The following is a 13,087-nucleotide window of genomic DNA, read 5'->3' as shown; positions in this document are numbered from 1 at the left end:
TGAAAAGATATAAGTTATTTTAAACAATTAATAAGGATTACTAAATATAGTATATGTATTAATTAAAAATATTTTAGTTCATGTTCAGTTTTTTTACCGGTTCAGTGAGAAAATTTATCATAACAAATCAAATTGAATAGATAAAAAAGTCGAACTTTAAATATTAAAATAACTATTAACTGTTGTAGCCAAATCAAAATGAATTCGATCAATTCAGATAGGTTGATTTTTTGATTTGAAGTCTTTTTTCTCATCCTTAAGAATGGGTGTTTTTAATGAATTGTCGGACAAGATAAGATTTTAATTAAGTTTAGAATTTTTTTTATAAAAAAGAAGATTAAGCAAGAATTAAAATAAAAAAATCAAATTGATAAATCAATTGACCTTGTTAATAGAGGGAATATACAAAATTTTAATATTTATACAAATATGCATTTTTTATAAAAAAATCACAAAATTTCGCCATCTTTGATTATTTTTCAAATTTTTATATATACTATTCTTGATTAATGATTCAATTATTTTTATCTGATCATTGACCTTTAGTAAGCTATAAATTTTGATTTTCAATTTTAATTTTTATTTAATCATTGTTAACCAGAAAATTTATCTAAATTTTACTCCTAATGAATCTGGAACTTTGACAAATTTTTTCCAATAACTACATCATATTATAAATTAATGTTTTCATACAATGATTACATTCAAGCTTTGAAATGTATCAACAACACAGAACAAATTGTGATGCATAATAAGAACCCAAATTCAATTGTTACCTCTTTTCAAAAGAGTTGAGGTTTAAGGTTTAAATATCTTCTTAAAATTTGTCATATGTACAAAAAAAAATTAGAATAATTGTGTGATTAGGAAGTCTTAGTTAGTATGTACCCAAAAGCCTATAATCGGAGACCAAAAAAAAGAAAGAATTAGTTGTTGAAATTGTTTTCATTGCAAATTAATTAATCGAGTTAAACTTAATATCTCAAGACCTCTTTATCGATGAGGACTTTCTTGTAGTTAATATTGAACCAAATTCGTATATAGATAATATCTTCATGGTTTTGAATGATGAGCACTATTGACGATTCTTTTTGCCTTTATGTTGTATTTAGATAAGATATTTTTTGAAAATATATGAATTGACTTGATAACTCAATTAATTAAATATGTTAAATGCATTATTTATGGATTAAATAGATTTAAACGTGAAATTATCGACTCCTAAATAGATCTTAAACGAAGTGGTGTTAAAATCGTGGGATCTATATCATACACATGGGCAATAAAGCTTTTAAATGTAGTGCATTAGTGTTAGCAAAGTTAATATTTTTAATGAAAACGGGCTGTAAATGGGAAAAAGTAAAAAAAGTAACAGAGCAGTTAGAAGGGAGAGAAAAATGTGAGGGCTTGGACTCTAGCATAGTGGAGCCTGGAACGGGATTGAAACGTTAAAAACAAATCAAAGGAAAAAGAAATGAAAGGGCAAAGGAGAAAAGGGTCGACTTCTTAACTTTTTATGGTTCACAATTCCCCATCATACTTCCTCTTATTTTAACCTTTTTCGTGTATTGGATTACACAACCAAAGCATTCAACGTATTCAGCAGCAGCAAGTTGTGTGGGTTTGAGTTTTGTGGACTTTTTTGGGTCTCCTCCCCGTGTCTTATGTAGCTTTTGTTTTTTGTTTCCCAAAGGCTAAAACCGCAGAGCAGCACGCAATCACACAAAAAATATAAAAAAAAATAAAGTAAGAAAGAACGTAGAGGAGGCTCGCTGGGGGCCGGTGTTGGTCTGTGCTATGTGTGTGTGACTGTGTGTTAGGTCCATCATTACTCGCTCCCCATACCTGCAATCTCCACTGGCACGCTGTCTCGACCCAAAACCAAAAAAGCTTTCAAACCCCTTTATTTATTTTATTCCTATCTATCTCTCTCTCTATATATAAACATAAAAAGTACTAGTAGTATTATATTGCTACTGCCTGCCTGCCTACCTGGCCCTGGGCTGGGGTCCCTTTGCTTCTTTATCAAGTCTAGTGATCTGTATTGGTGTTGTTTTAACTTTTATCCCAAGGGTTGAGTTCCCCGAAAAGAGGGTAAGTGAAAATAAAATGGTGTGGGGATGGTTGGAAATCCACTGTTTTTGGGATCCCCATTCCCATTCCCATGCGCCGGATCATCCATCTAATCCTGTTTTCCTTGGACCCACCTTGCATAATTCATCTTCTTCGGATTCTGACTTGCGTTAGGGACACCCTCTTTGCGCTGTGACTCTTGTCACTTCCACTTCATCACTTGACTCACATTTACCCTTTTCTTATAGGCCCATTTTATTAGGCACAAGAATTACCAGTAAAACAAACGAATATATAGTAAGTAGCTGTTATGAAGGGTAACCCTGGTTTATTACAAAATCCTTGTTATGCTTAAAAAAAGGCATGGAAAAATAAGTTCTTTATGCTATTATAATTATATTTAATTTTCACATTTATCCATTATATAAAAAATATTTTATTTTCATTTTCCTTCTTTATTTTTATACTTACCAAATAATAAAATAAATAAATTGAATAGATAAATAATACATTTTTAATAAATAATCCATAAACTAAGAAAATAATTAACAACAAAAGCTAATTCTAACATCTACTCTTAAATATATCATTTTATTTCACCTTAATTTTAAGTCGAAATTATACTAAGTGAATAGTTATTTAATTGGTATAACCAGTGCAATAAAGATTATATCTTTTTAGATAATTTAATGTTTTCTAATTTATTCTTTTTATATTATCTTATATTTATTCTTTATTATTTAGCTTTATGATACCATAATTAAAAGTTAAATTGCATTACATGTGAACGAAATGTGACTCTGAATAATTTAATTAAAATTGCTAAAGTAGGATTTTAACCCGAAATGATCCATTTGAAAAGTTAAAGACTTGACTTGGACATTTCAAACCCCAACTACTTAAATTTCAAAAAAAAAAAATCAGAATTTGAAATTGTTAATGATTTGAATTTTCATTAATCCGATTGTCCAATCCGCACTTTTAAATTATAGTATGAATTACAAGAGAGTTAATGCTTAAAAAATAAAACTAAATCAAGCAAAATGTTTCTATTTACAAAAGAGCCAAACTCAGTAGATAATGTAGTGGCGACATGTTGCAAGTTCTTTCTTTGGTTTAGGTAGGTGATAGAAATGGGCATATGACGGAAGAAATAAGAAATTGAAGTTATGGTGGAATATCATTGGTAAGTAGCATCCATAATAGCCAACTTACCAGTTTGATGATATTGACTCTGCGCTGTTTAATCGTTCCCTTTCTCACAAATTACAGATTAATTCAGCCAAGCTAGTCTTACTGTCATTGTTGGTTTATGGTCTCCCTCTACTGCTCCACACTTTTGTGAGGTGGGATCATTTTGTGAATTCTTAATTTGTCGATTAATGAATAGCAGTTTTGGTAATAGCCAAGCTTAGATTTCAGTTTATCTGTTTGCATTCATAAATGAGAACGTGTGTTGCATAGTTTTTATTTATTCTGAAAATGGTGGTGCACAACTCCTCATATATATTGAAGTTTCATATGGTTTAATATAACTTTTTTTTTCCTTTTATGCTTTTCACTGAAAATTCCAATTATGAGGTACGGTATAAAGGGGTTAGAACCACATGATGAATCTTTGGTGAAAAAGAAATATAAAATCTTCATTTTGAAGTGGATTCTATTTTATATTATTAAGATTAATTTCGTGCTTTGCGCTCGAGTGAGATATAAAATGTTGGATGAATTTATACAGAAAAATTGCTGACATTTGAGCACAAAATGTTGCAAAAAGGTGATGGCTATGAACAAACTTAAGAGCATGGTTTGTTGTTTTGCTTGGTGTACAACAGTTATCATTAGAGTGTTCAAATTTCTACTATGCCAGGAGTCAAAAAATATAAAGCAATGTGGGTCATAATTGTTGTTCAAATTTCAGCATTTTTTTGTATCAAGGGCTGGCCGACTGGTCTTTGGGAGGGCTGATTTTTTTATGGCTGGAGCGATTTGGGTGATCTTCTGCATATGATAAAATGAATAATATTAATTTGCTACTATTTTAACAGCAAGAAAAGAATATACATCTGTTTGCAGTAGGAAAAAAAAAACAATTTAATCTAAAAAGTTTAACATGAATACTACCAAAAATATCTAATTACATATTTAAATGAAATTAAGTGGTAGCCAACGCTCAAATACAGGTCATTAAAGACCTATTCAATTTAAGAATCAAGTTTCGTTTCGCATAATTCAGGATAGAAAATCAACATCCAAAGTTTAATGTGAAGATAATGACATAAGTATATACATGTTTAGATGGTGAAAACCATGAAAATGACTGAGTTTGCAGATCAGGTAGAGTGGAACGTTTTCACATGTTACCTTTGAGGATTAAGTTTAATGTCATGCAACTAAAAGAGCAGGATAATGATCAAACGAAGCAGGAGTAATGTGGACAAAACAGTGATTATATGGTCATACGCAAATCTTAGGTCAGTAATATGAACTCTTTTATATCTTGTTGTGATTGTCGGCATCAGTTAATAATCATGATTGCAATGAGCCTTTGTTTGGAATTTGATGAAAGGCATAGTTAGAGTAAAGATAGGAAATAAAATAATGTTCAAATTTTAAACAAGTCATATAGGCGAACGCAGAGCTGACATCCATGATTTGGTCTCATGGAGGTCAGTGTATCATTAAGGTTTAAAATTTGATCTAGGACACTAACAGGTGTGATTTAAATAATTAATTGGAAACAGAGCGTTATATGAATTTTACCTGTATTTTTTTGGTTGACTATTTTTCTCCTCTGGTTAGAGGTGTCAATATGGGCTGACCCGATTCAGCCCAACCCAAGCTCTTATGAGTTAAAAAAATATGAGTTAGACCGAATCAGTTCATTTTTTATATGGACCATCAAAACCTCAACTCAATCCAACTCTTGTTAGCCTATGGGTCGGGTTGAGCCAACCCATTTCTTCTTTTTTTTTTAAAAAAATTTATTTTTATAATTTTACCTGACAAATTTTCTATCAAGAAAATTGTTTTCTGATTTAATTTATAAATTGAATAATAAAAACATATTACAAACAAATAAATTACACCAAATATAAACAAACAAATAAATTACATAAATAAATTATAAATCTTTAACACAAACTACCATCCCATAAAGATTAATATATAATCAAATAATAGAAACTTCAAGACTCATATATATCCTCCTCAATCCTCATCTTCAAGCAAAACATTTAAATATTATTTAGACAGCAATAATGTCTCAAGGTTTGAATTATTATCAATTTATCATCTAATATTAATTGTCATAAAAGAAAAAGAGATAATAAGTTTTAATCTAAATTAAATTTATTAATTTGACTAACAAAGATTAAAGATATTGAAATATATAAAATAAGCAACACCATTAGTAACTAAATTAGTAATTTTATATAATTAAATATATAAAATTATTAAATAATTAAAATTATTAATTTTTTTTTAACCCACAAGATTAGCTTGTCCCAACCCACTGATATGATGGGTTGACCCATTTAAACCCAATTCTAATATGAACTTAAATTTTCAAACCCAACCTATCCCATATTCAATAAAAAATAAACCGATCAAATGAGCTAAACCCATTTTGACAGGTCTATCTTTGATGTTTTGAGGCTGTTACTATGGTGTTGGCTGTGAGAAAAGCTCTCTAGCAAGTTGATTGTCAATCAGTGATGGCACAAATTGTTCTTCTAGTTGCTGCATTAATCGTGAAGGGGTTTTGGATGCCATTGTTGGCTTGTCAGTTTATGACAATCAAACATTTTGTAGTTGCTGATTCCCGTTTTAATTGCTCTGGTGGTTAAACCCACTGTGAAAATCTTTTCTTACTTGATCAATGATTTCCGAGGTTGAGACAGCATCATGTGACTGATAGTTTGTAATGCGGCAAGTTTTGTAATTATTACACCAATCAACTTCTATGGTAAATTCAACTTCAAACAAATTTACATGATGAGAACAAAACAAATACAAAACAGTAAGTGTAAAATGAGACAGAAATTGTTAAGAAATTACGAAACATTGTGTTATGCACAATAGTCTATAATTGACATATCAGCCAAACTTTGAACTGGGCGTGTCAGCTAGAACAACAGTTTCAAAAGTGACAAAAGTAAATGTCAGCACCAGCAAATGTATAGAAAAGAGATAAGTAGTTACATAAATATTGAACACCAATTAGCCAGACGAACTGAATTAAATCATCATATGCTGATTAAGATATAATGATTAACATGTAATGTTATCTATCAATGCAAATCAATTAAATTAAACCGATGAATTCTTACAAAACTCCAGTTAAAAAATTTAGAGAAATTAATGATGAAGAGAGTGTTTTTTGCTTTCGCAAACACATCGTTTTTCAAGGATTAGTTATAAAAAAAGGCATTGAAACAAATTAATAATATATAATAAACAACAAACAAAATTTTTTTAATAATAATAAAAAATGGGTGATCAAATATAGTTCTTTAATTATATACATCATTTATAGTTTTGAAAACATGTGCAAAAAATTTGATAAGTAGATTGGCAATCTATCATTTATCAGTTGTCATCAACTATGGCCACTAATGTCATATAGGACAATGAAGTGATAAAAAGTTTAGTCATTGTGGTTTTTTTTTTTTTTTTGTTTCAGTTAAGATTATCATTCACAATTGAAACTGGCAATTTACATCATGGATGAGTGACATAAAATAGCTAAAAATTCAATATCATAATAACGCAGTTAGATTGTGTCTGCCTTTATTCTATTATAGACAATGATCTTAAAAAACAATAGAATATCAGAATAGTGGAGCCAAATAATACACTACAATCGAAAAGAAAAATCACTGAAAAACCTTTACAAAATCTGGCAATACCTTGTCTCAACGCCAAATGGCAAATCAATGTGTTCACTACAAAATAACAAACAAAGACCATATTATGCTAAGACAAATAAAGAAACACTTGTCTTAAAAAACTGGACCTTCATTTGACAGGACAAATGCATCATAATATTTTTTAGAAATAGGGCAAGTGTAATTAATGCATGTCGGTTAATATTGAATTGATAATTCACACCAGTTTTATTATTTGTGTCAGCGGAACATAAGATTAGAACAGGATTTGTAGCAGACATTGTAACTGTCGTCTAACTAATGTATGTATTTGTAAAATGAGAAGACAGAAAATAAAAAGGAAAAAATAAATTAAATCTATTTTAATACAAAGGATAATTATATGTCTATATATGCCACTACATGTATTGAGTAAACAAGGTTTGCACTATCATGGGATGGTTTAAATTTCGGAGAAATAATCTTTCTCGCCTCTAAAAGAAAAAGAGGTCATACTGTACCTTATCAATCTTATTTAACGAACAATCCTTCTCTTAATAATAAGAAGGATTTTTTTTTCACATCAAAATTGGACCACTAATGATAGTAGAAAATATTGCCACTCTTAACCTTAAAGACCATGTAGAGAAACCCTCATCTGTAGAATGAAACAATAAACACAAACTAAATCACACAAACATGAACATAGAGGTACTTGACTTAAAAGTCATGAGCGTGATTTGACAATGCAAATGCATAATAATATCTTAGGAACAAAACAAATTAAATTAATATGTCTTACACAATATTGAACAAAAAATTGATGCCAGAGGTCCTATTTGTGTTAGCTAAACATTAAATGAGAATGGGATTTGTAGCATATATTGTAAATGTTAGGTCAGCAAAGAAGAGCCTCATATTTTTTGTGGACTATTAATACATATGGAATATAATTACTATATGTATTTATAAAATGAGAAGAGAGAAAACAAAAAAAAAAAACAAATTTTTAATGCAGAAAATAGTTATTTGTTTATATGTGTCATTGGTTCTATTGAGTTAACAACAATTGTATTATCATAAGAAGGTCCAAATTTCGGTTAGAGAAAATATTTTTCTCATTGTTAAAGAAAGGAAAGGTTGTACATGGTTTGCCAATCTTATTTGACAACCAATCCTTGCCTTAATAATGAGAAAGATTCATTTCACACCGAAATTGGACCATCAATGAGAGCACAAACCGTTGCTGCTCTTAACCTTAAGCACCATGAAATAATTTATTTGATAAAAAATAACTGCATATGTAAAATAAGATAATAAACAAACACCAAATGACATAAACATAAGCATTGAAGCATCTAGCTTAACAAAAGCTATGAAAATCAAAATCAACATATCTGGATAAACAACATTCATGACCAAAAACATCTTTGGATGCAATATACATGAAAGAATTAAATTTAGAACTCCATAGGGCCACTCAAACTTGACCTGATTGTAGACACCCATTCAAAATCAATCAAAAATAAAAATAATAAATAATAAATAAAAAAAAAAAGGAAAGAAAAGAAAACAGGGAGAAGATTGAGCATGTACTCAGCCCCCCCTCTCCAATCTGTCATTACGGGGCACTTAAGGTCCTTGGAAAGTAGTCAAATTTTAGGGAATAGTTACCTCTAGCAATTAGCCCCCATTTATGTCAGAGCCTTGTGAAATCATGCTTAGAAGAGCATGATTTCATCGTTGGATTGTTGAAATTTTTGGACAATCCATCTCTTAAAAAGAGGCCTCGGACAGATTTGAAAAGAATACACAATCCAAAAAATACATACAAAAAAAAAAAGGAAAAGCACGAGCGTTTATTTTTGAGAGTTGGTCAGTTTGGGCTTGGCTTTGGGCAAGCAGCAAAGGAGTGAGTTTTCTCTTGAGGTTAGTGTCACCTGTTGAGCTTAGAGAGAAAGAAATGAGGGGAAGGAGAAGAGAGAGGCACCGACAGTGGGGAGTGATGCGGACTGGCGAGGGGAAGAAAAAGAAGGAGAAAGAAAGAAAGAGAGAAGAAGAAGGGGGAGCGGCTGGGAAAGAGAAGAAGAAAGAAAAAGAAAGAGAAAAAGAAAGAAAGAAAAGAAAAAGGATTTGGGTCAAGGGTCCAGTGGGCTTGCAAAACAGGCCTGGTGTGGCAAGCTTGGGTTCTCTGCGGGCTTGTGGAAACTTGGCCAACCTAACCCAACAAGGTAAAATTCTTTCTTTTTGTTTGTGAGCCTTTTTAATTGGTTTTGGGTCTTGCCCATTTTGTGTAGATAAAATGTATTGTTGATTTAATGTTAATTATTTTAGGAAAAGTTATAAAAAAATTTAAAAAAAAATTTTTATGTTGATTTTAGTGTTAGAAAATAAAAAATGGAAAATGAAAATAAAAAAAAAATAAAAATAAATGATAATATTAAAAAATCATAATACAAATATAAAAATTATAAAAAGTAAAAATAAATTATGAAAAAGAATAAAGAAATAAAAAATAAGAAAAAATATAATAATAAAAAGAAGTAGAAGTAATAAATAAATAATAAATATACATTTTTGAGTAATTTCACTTAAAAGGGGCACAGAGTTGCCACTTTTAGGTGGGTCACTTAAATTTGGAGATCGAAACGGATTTTTACCGAAACGTCGAGATAAATCCGAACTCTATACTTCAACACCCATTAATTCAAATAATTATTTAAAAAAATATAAATGAAATAATAAATAATAAATAACAAATAAAAAATAAAAAAGCAAATAGCATGCATTAAAGAAAATTTTTTTAATAATAAACACGTAAACAAGGTAATAAATCACCTTGAACTATTAAACACATTATCACATGAATTTTAACTAATTAAATCAATAAACGCGATCATATAGACATCATCATCTTATATTGTCATAGCATGTCACATTCTTCATGTTAATGGGGCGAGAATCCCGATGATGGGATTTTCTCGAAGAATTAGTAGAGACGAGTTCTTCCCGGGATATCTCTAGGTGAGAAAAACTTTGAGATTTCACCAAAGTGTTGGGATATTTTATGAATGATTTTTCAATAAGCGATTGTCGACCTCATTGTTCTAAAATTGAATAAATCATGACATCATTTTATGATTGCATCACATGCATACGTAAAACGAGTAAAAGACTTAATCAACCAAATAATTAGTTAATAAGCAAAGGTTAAGGAGACATAGGAATAAAATCAATGTGGACCACTATTGGATAATTTAAGATTAAATGGTACCTGTCGTAACGTGCGAGTCCGGGAACCCGACCGCTAGACGTGAAAGTGAAAACTCACTAAAAAATTAAAAATTAAACTAGGAGTCGCCACCAATCTTTTTTACTAGGTGCGATTGGCCACCTATTGACTCGATTCTAATCGATGAAAACTTAAATTAATTTTGAGCCCACCGAAAAGAACCTTAAACCGGTCTACGATTTTTTAGATCTAGGTTCGGGAGTACGGTTACGCCCGGGGAAGGATTAGCACCCCCGGGACGTCCGTTTCATGAACGGTACCATTTTTAGATTATCCTATTGGGCTTTAATTTTTAATTTCACTACATTTCCTTAATTATTATTCTTTTATTTTATCTCCTATTTAACCTAAAATGGAATGCAAATGGGTAGTGAAATGAAATGCATGGGATTAGCATCCCCGGGACGCCCGTTTCATGAACGGTATCATTTTTAGATTATCCTATTGAGCTTTAATTTTTAATTTTACTACATTTTCTTAATTATTATTCTTTTATTTTATCTCCTATTTAACCTAAAATGGAATGCAAATGGGTAGTGAAATGAAATGCATGGCGTGAGATAAAAATGCCGTACAAATAACCTTTTATCGAGGATATTTTTTCGAATCCGCCCATCATACTGGTGGGACTCGAGATATTCTCTCACCTAGGGAATTATCCGAGAAACTCGCATTCGCAAATTCGACAAATAATTCCCGTCATCGGGGTCATCGTACGTTTTTTTTTAAAATAATATTTTTTGTGCATAATGAACCTAATTCGGGCAAAAGCCTTTTATTAAAGATGGTTCTCGAGCCCTCCCATCATACTGGTGAGGCCCGAGGACATCTTTTCACCTAGGGAACTTTTCGAGAAATACCCGTCTTCGCAAGATCCCCGGAAGATCCCATCATCGGGGCTTAAACTCGAAAACAAAAATATTTATATGCAATAATATGTATGATGCAATATATATATGCTGTGCTAATGCAATTATCTATATTTTTTGTTATTATTAATTAATTATTTTTTATTTTATTATCATATTTTCTATTCTTATATCTTATTATCATTTTTTCATACTTTACATTTTTTGTTCTAAGTTCTTATGTTTTCCATTTATAATTAGACAAATTGTTTATAATTCTATGTTATTTTAGTGAACAAAAATTATATATATTTTTTATTATACTATTTTTCATTTTATATATTTTTATATTTTTATTATTATTATATTCTTCATAAGCGATTTTTATTCAAACCTAATACCTAAGATCTTATTTTATATATATATTTATTATTTTTTATCTTTATCTTCACATTTTTTATAGTTTATGCCACTTAATACTCAATGCTTAATTTTGAATTAGTTATTTTTTACTTTTATTTATTTATTTTTATCTATTTAAGGTCATGTATATTGTATTTTCACAAATTAATTATTTATTATATGTTTGAATTGTTATTATTTTATCATTTTTTATCAAGTAATTTATTTATTATTTTTATCAAGTAATTTTTTTTGTATAATCAAACTCTTTATTTATTAAGAATTTCGGAATCTTGAAATCGAGGCCCTCCCATCGTACTGGTGGAGCCTTGATTCGGATTCCGAGCCTAGGGAACATAAGCTCGGGATTGCGACTTCTCACATCCCGATCGATTATCCCATCATCGGCTTTATACTCATGGTCAACATCATGTTTTTCCTTTTTGGTGATTTTATTATCATTATTTATTACTATTTATTATTTTATAAGTTTATTATATATTTGTAATAAATATTTTCCTTCTTTGTTTTTTTTTATTATCATTTTCTATTTTCTCTTAACATCTAATTATTTTTAAAGTATTTTGTCTTTTTATTTTACCTAATAACATACTAAAACTAATTTACCCTTCAATCAAATATTGGGCCAAACATAACCACAAAAATCAATTCAGAAATAAATTTACCTTTCACGGGCTAAAATGACCCAAGATAATCGGATCACTCCAACTGGTCTGCTTCCCAAGGCCTCAGGCCTCTCCCAAAACGCACCGCTTTGGTGTCTTGTCCAGCAACCCTTGGTGCGCCCAAAACGATGCCGTTTAGAGAGAATGAATCGGACTTTGGATGAGTTACAGGACGACGTCGTTTAAGGCCTCTGCGCCCTAGCTATAAGAACCTCTTTTTCTTTCCTCTCTCTCCATTTTCCTTTTTTGTTTCTCTCTCTAGCCGCCTAACTCTCTCCCTTCTCTCTAAATAAATTGGATTCTGCTGGGTTTCTCCTTCTCAAGCCGGCGAACTCCCCTTGGCCGCCGATCTGTTGGAGGACCCATATCGACGAGCTCCCTCTCTTTGTTCACTCCGACGTCGCCGACGTCGCACCCAAGACCGACAGCACCGCCTGCTTTTACCCAAACTAAACCTCCCATTTTTTACGCTGTCGCCAGTTCCCTTACACAACCGGATCTGCCTCTTTTTCCGTTAGCGGCATCCAAAGCCCAAGCTCTCCCTTCACCACCGATCAGCTCTCTCTCTCTCTCCCTATTCTGCCGACTTCCTTCTCTCTCTCTCTCTTTATCTAAAGTCGGTGGCACCCCCCCCCCCAAAAAACAGGGCTCTCAACTCCTTTGTGCCCATATTTTCTGATTCCTTTTGGTATTGCTTGGTCTTGTTTTTGATTTCTGGATTGTGGATTTTGTTTTGGCTGTTAGACTAGGGATTTTTTTGATTTTTCAGGTTGTTTTTGGGTTTTTGATTGCTTGTTTTCTTTTGCTTGTCGGATTTGGGATTTCTTTCGATTTTTCGCCCCCCGAATACTACAGTGCCCCCTCCCCTTTATACCCGGTTCCTGGGCTCTGGAAAGGGCACGCTCCACTGCCTTGTCCCTG

The sequence above is a fragment of the Theobroma cacao genome, chromosome 2 (assembly GCF_000208745.1).
Source record: "Theobroma cacao cultivar B97-61/B2 chromosome 2, Criollo_cocoa_genome_V2, whole genome shotgun sequence".
In the NCBI taxonomy this organism is placed as follows: Eukaryota; Viridiplantae; Streptophyta; class Magnoliopsida; order Malvales; family Malvaceae; genus Theobroma; species Theobroma cacao.
This window is presented reverse-complemented; position numbering follows the sequence as displayed.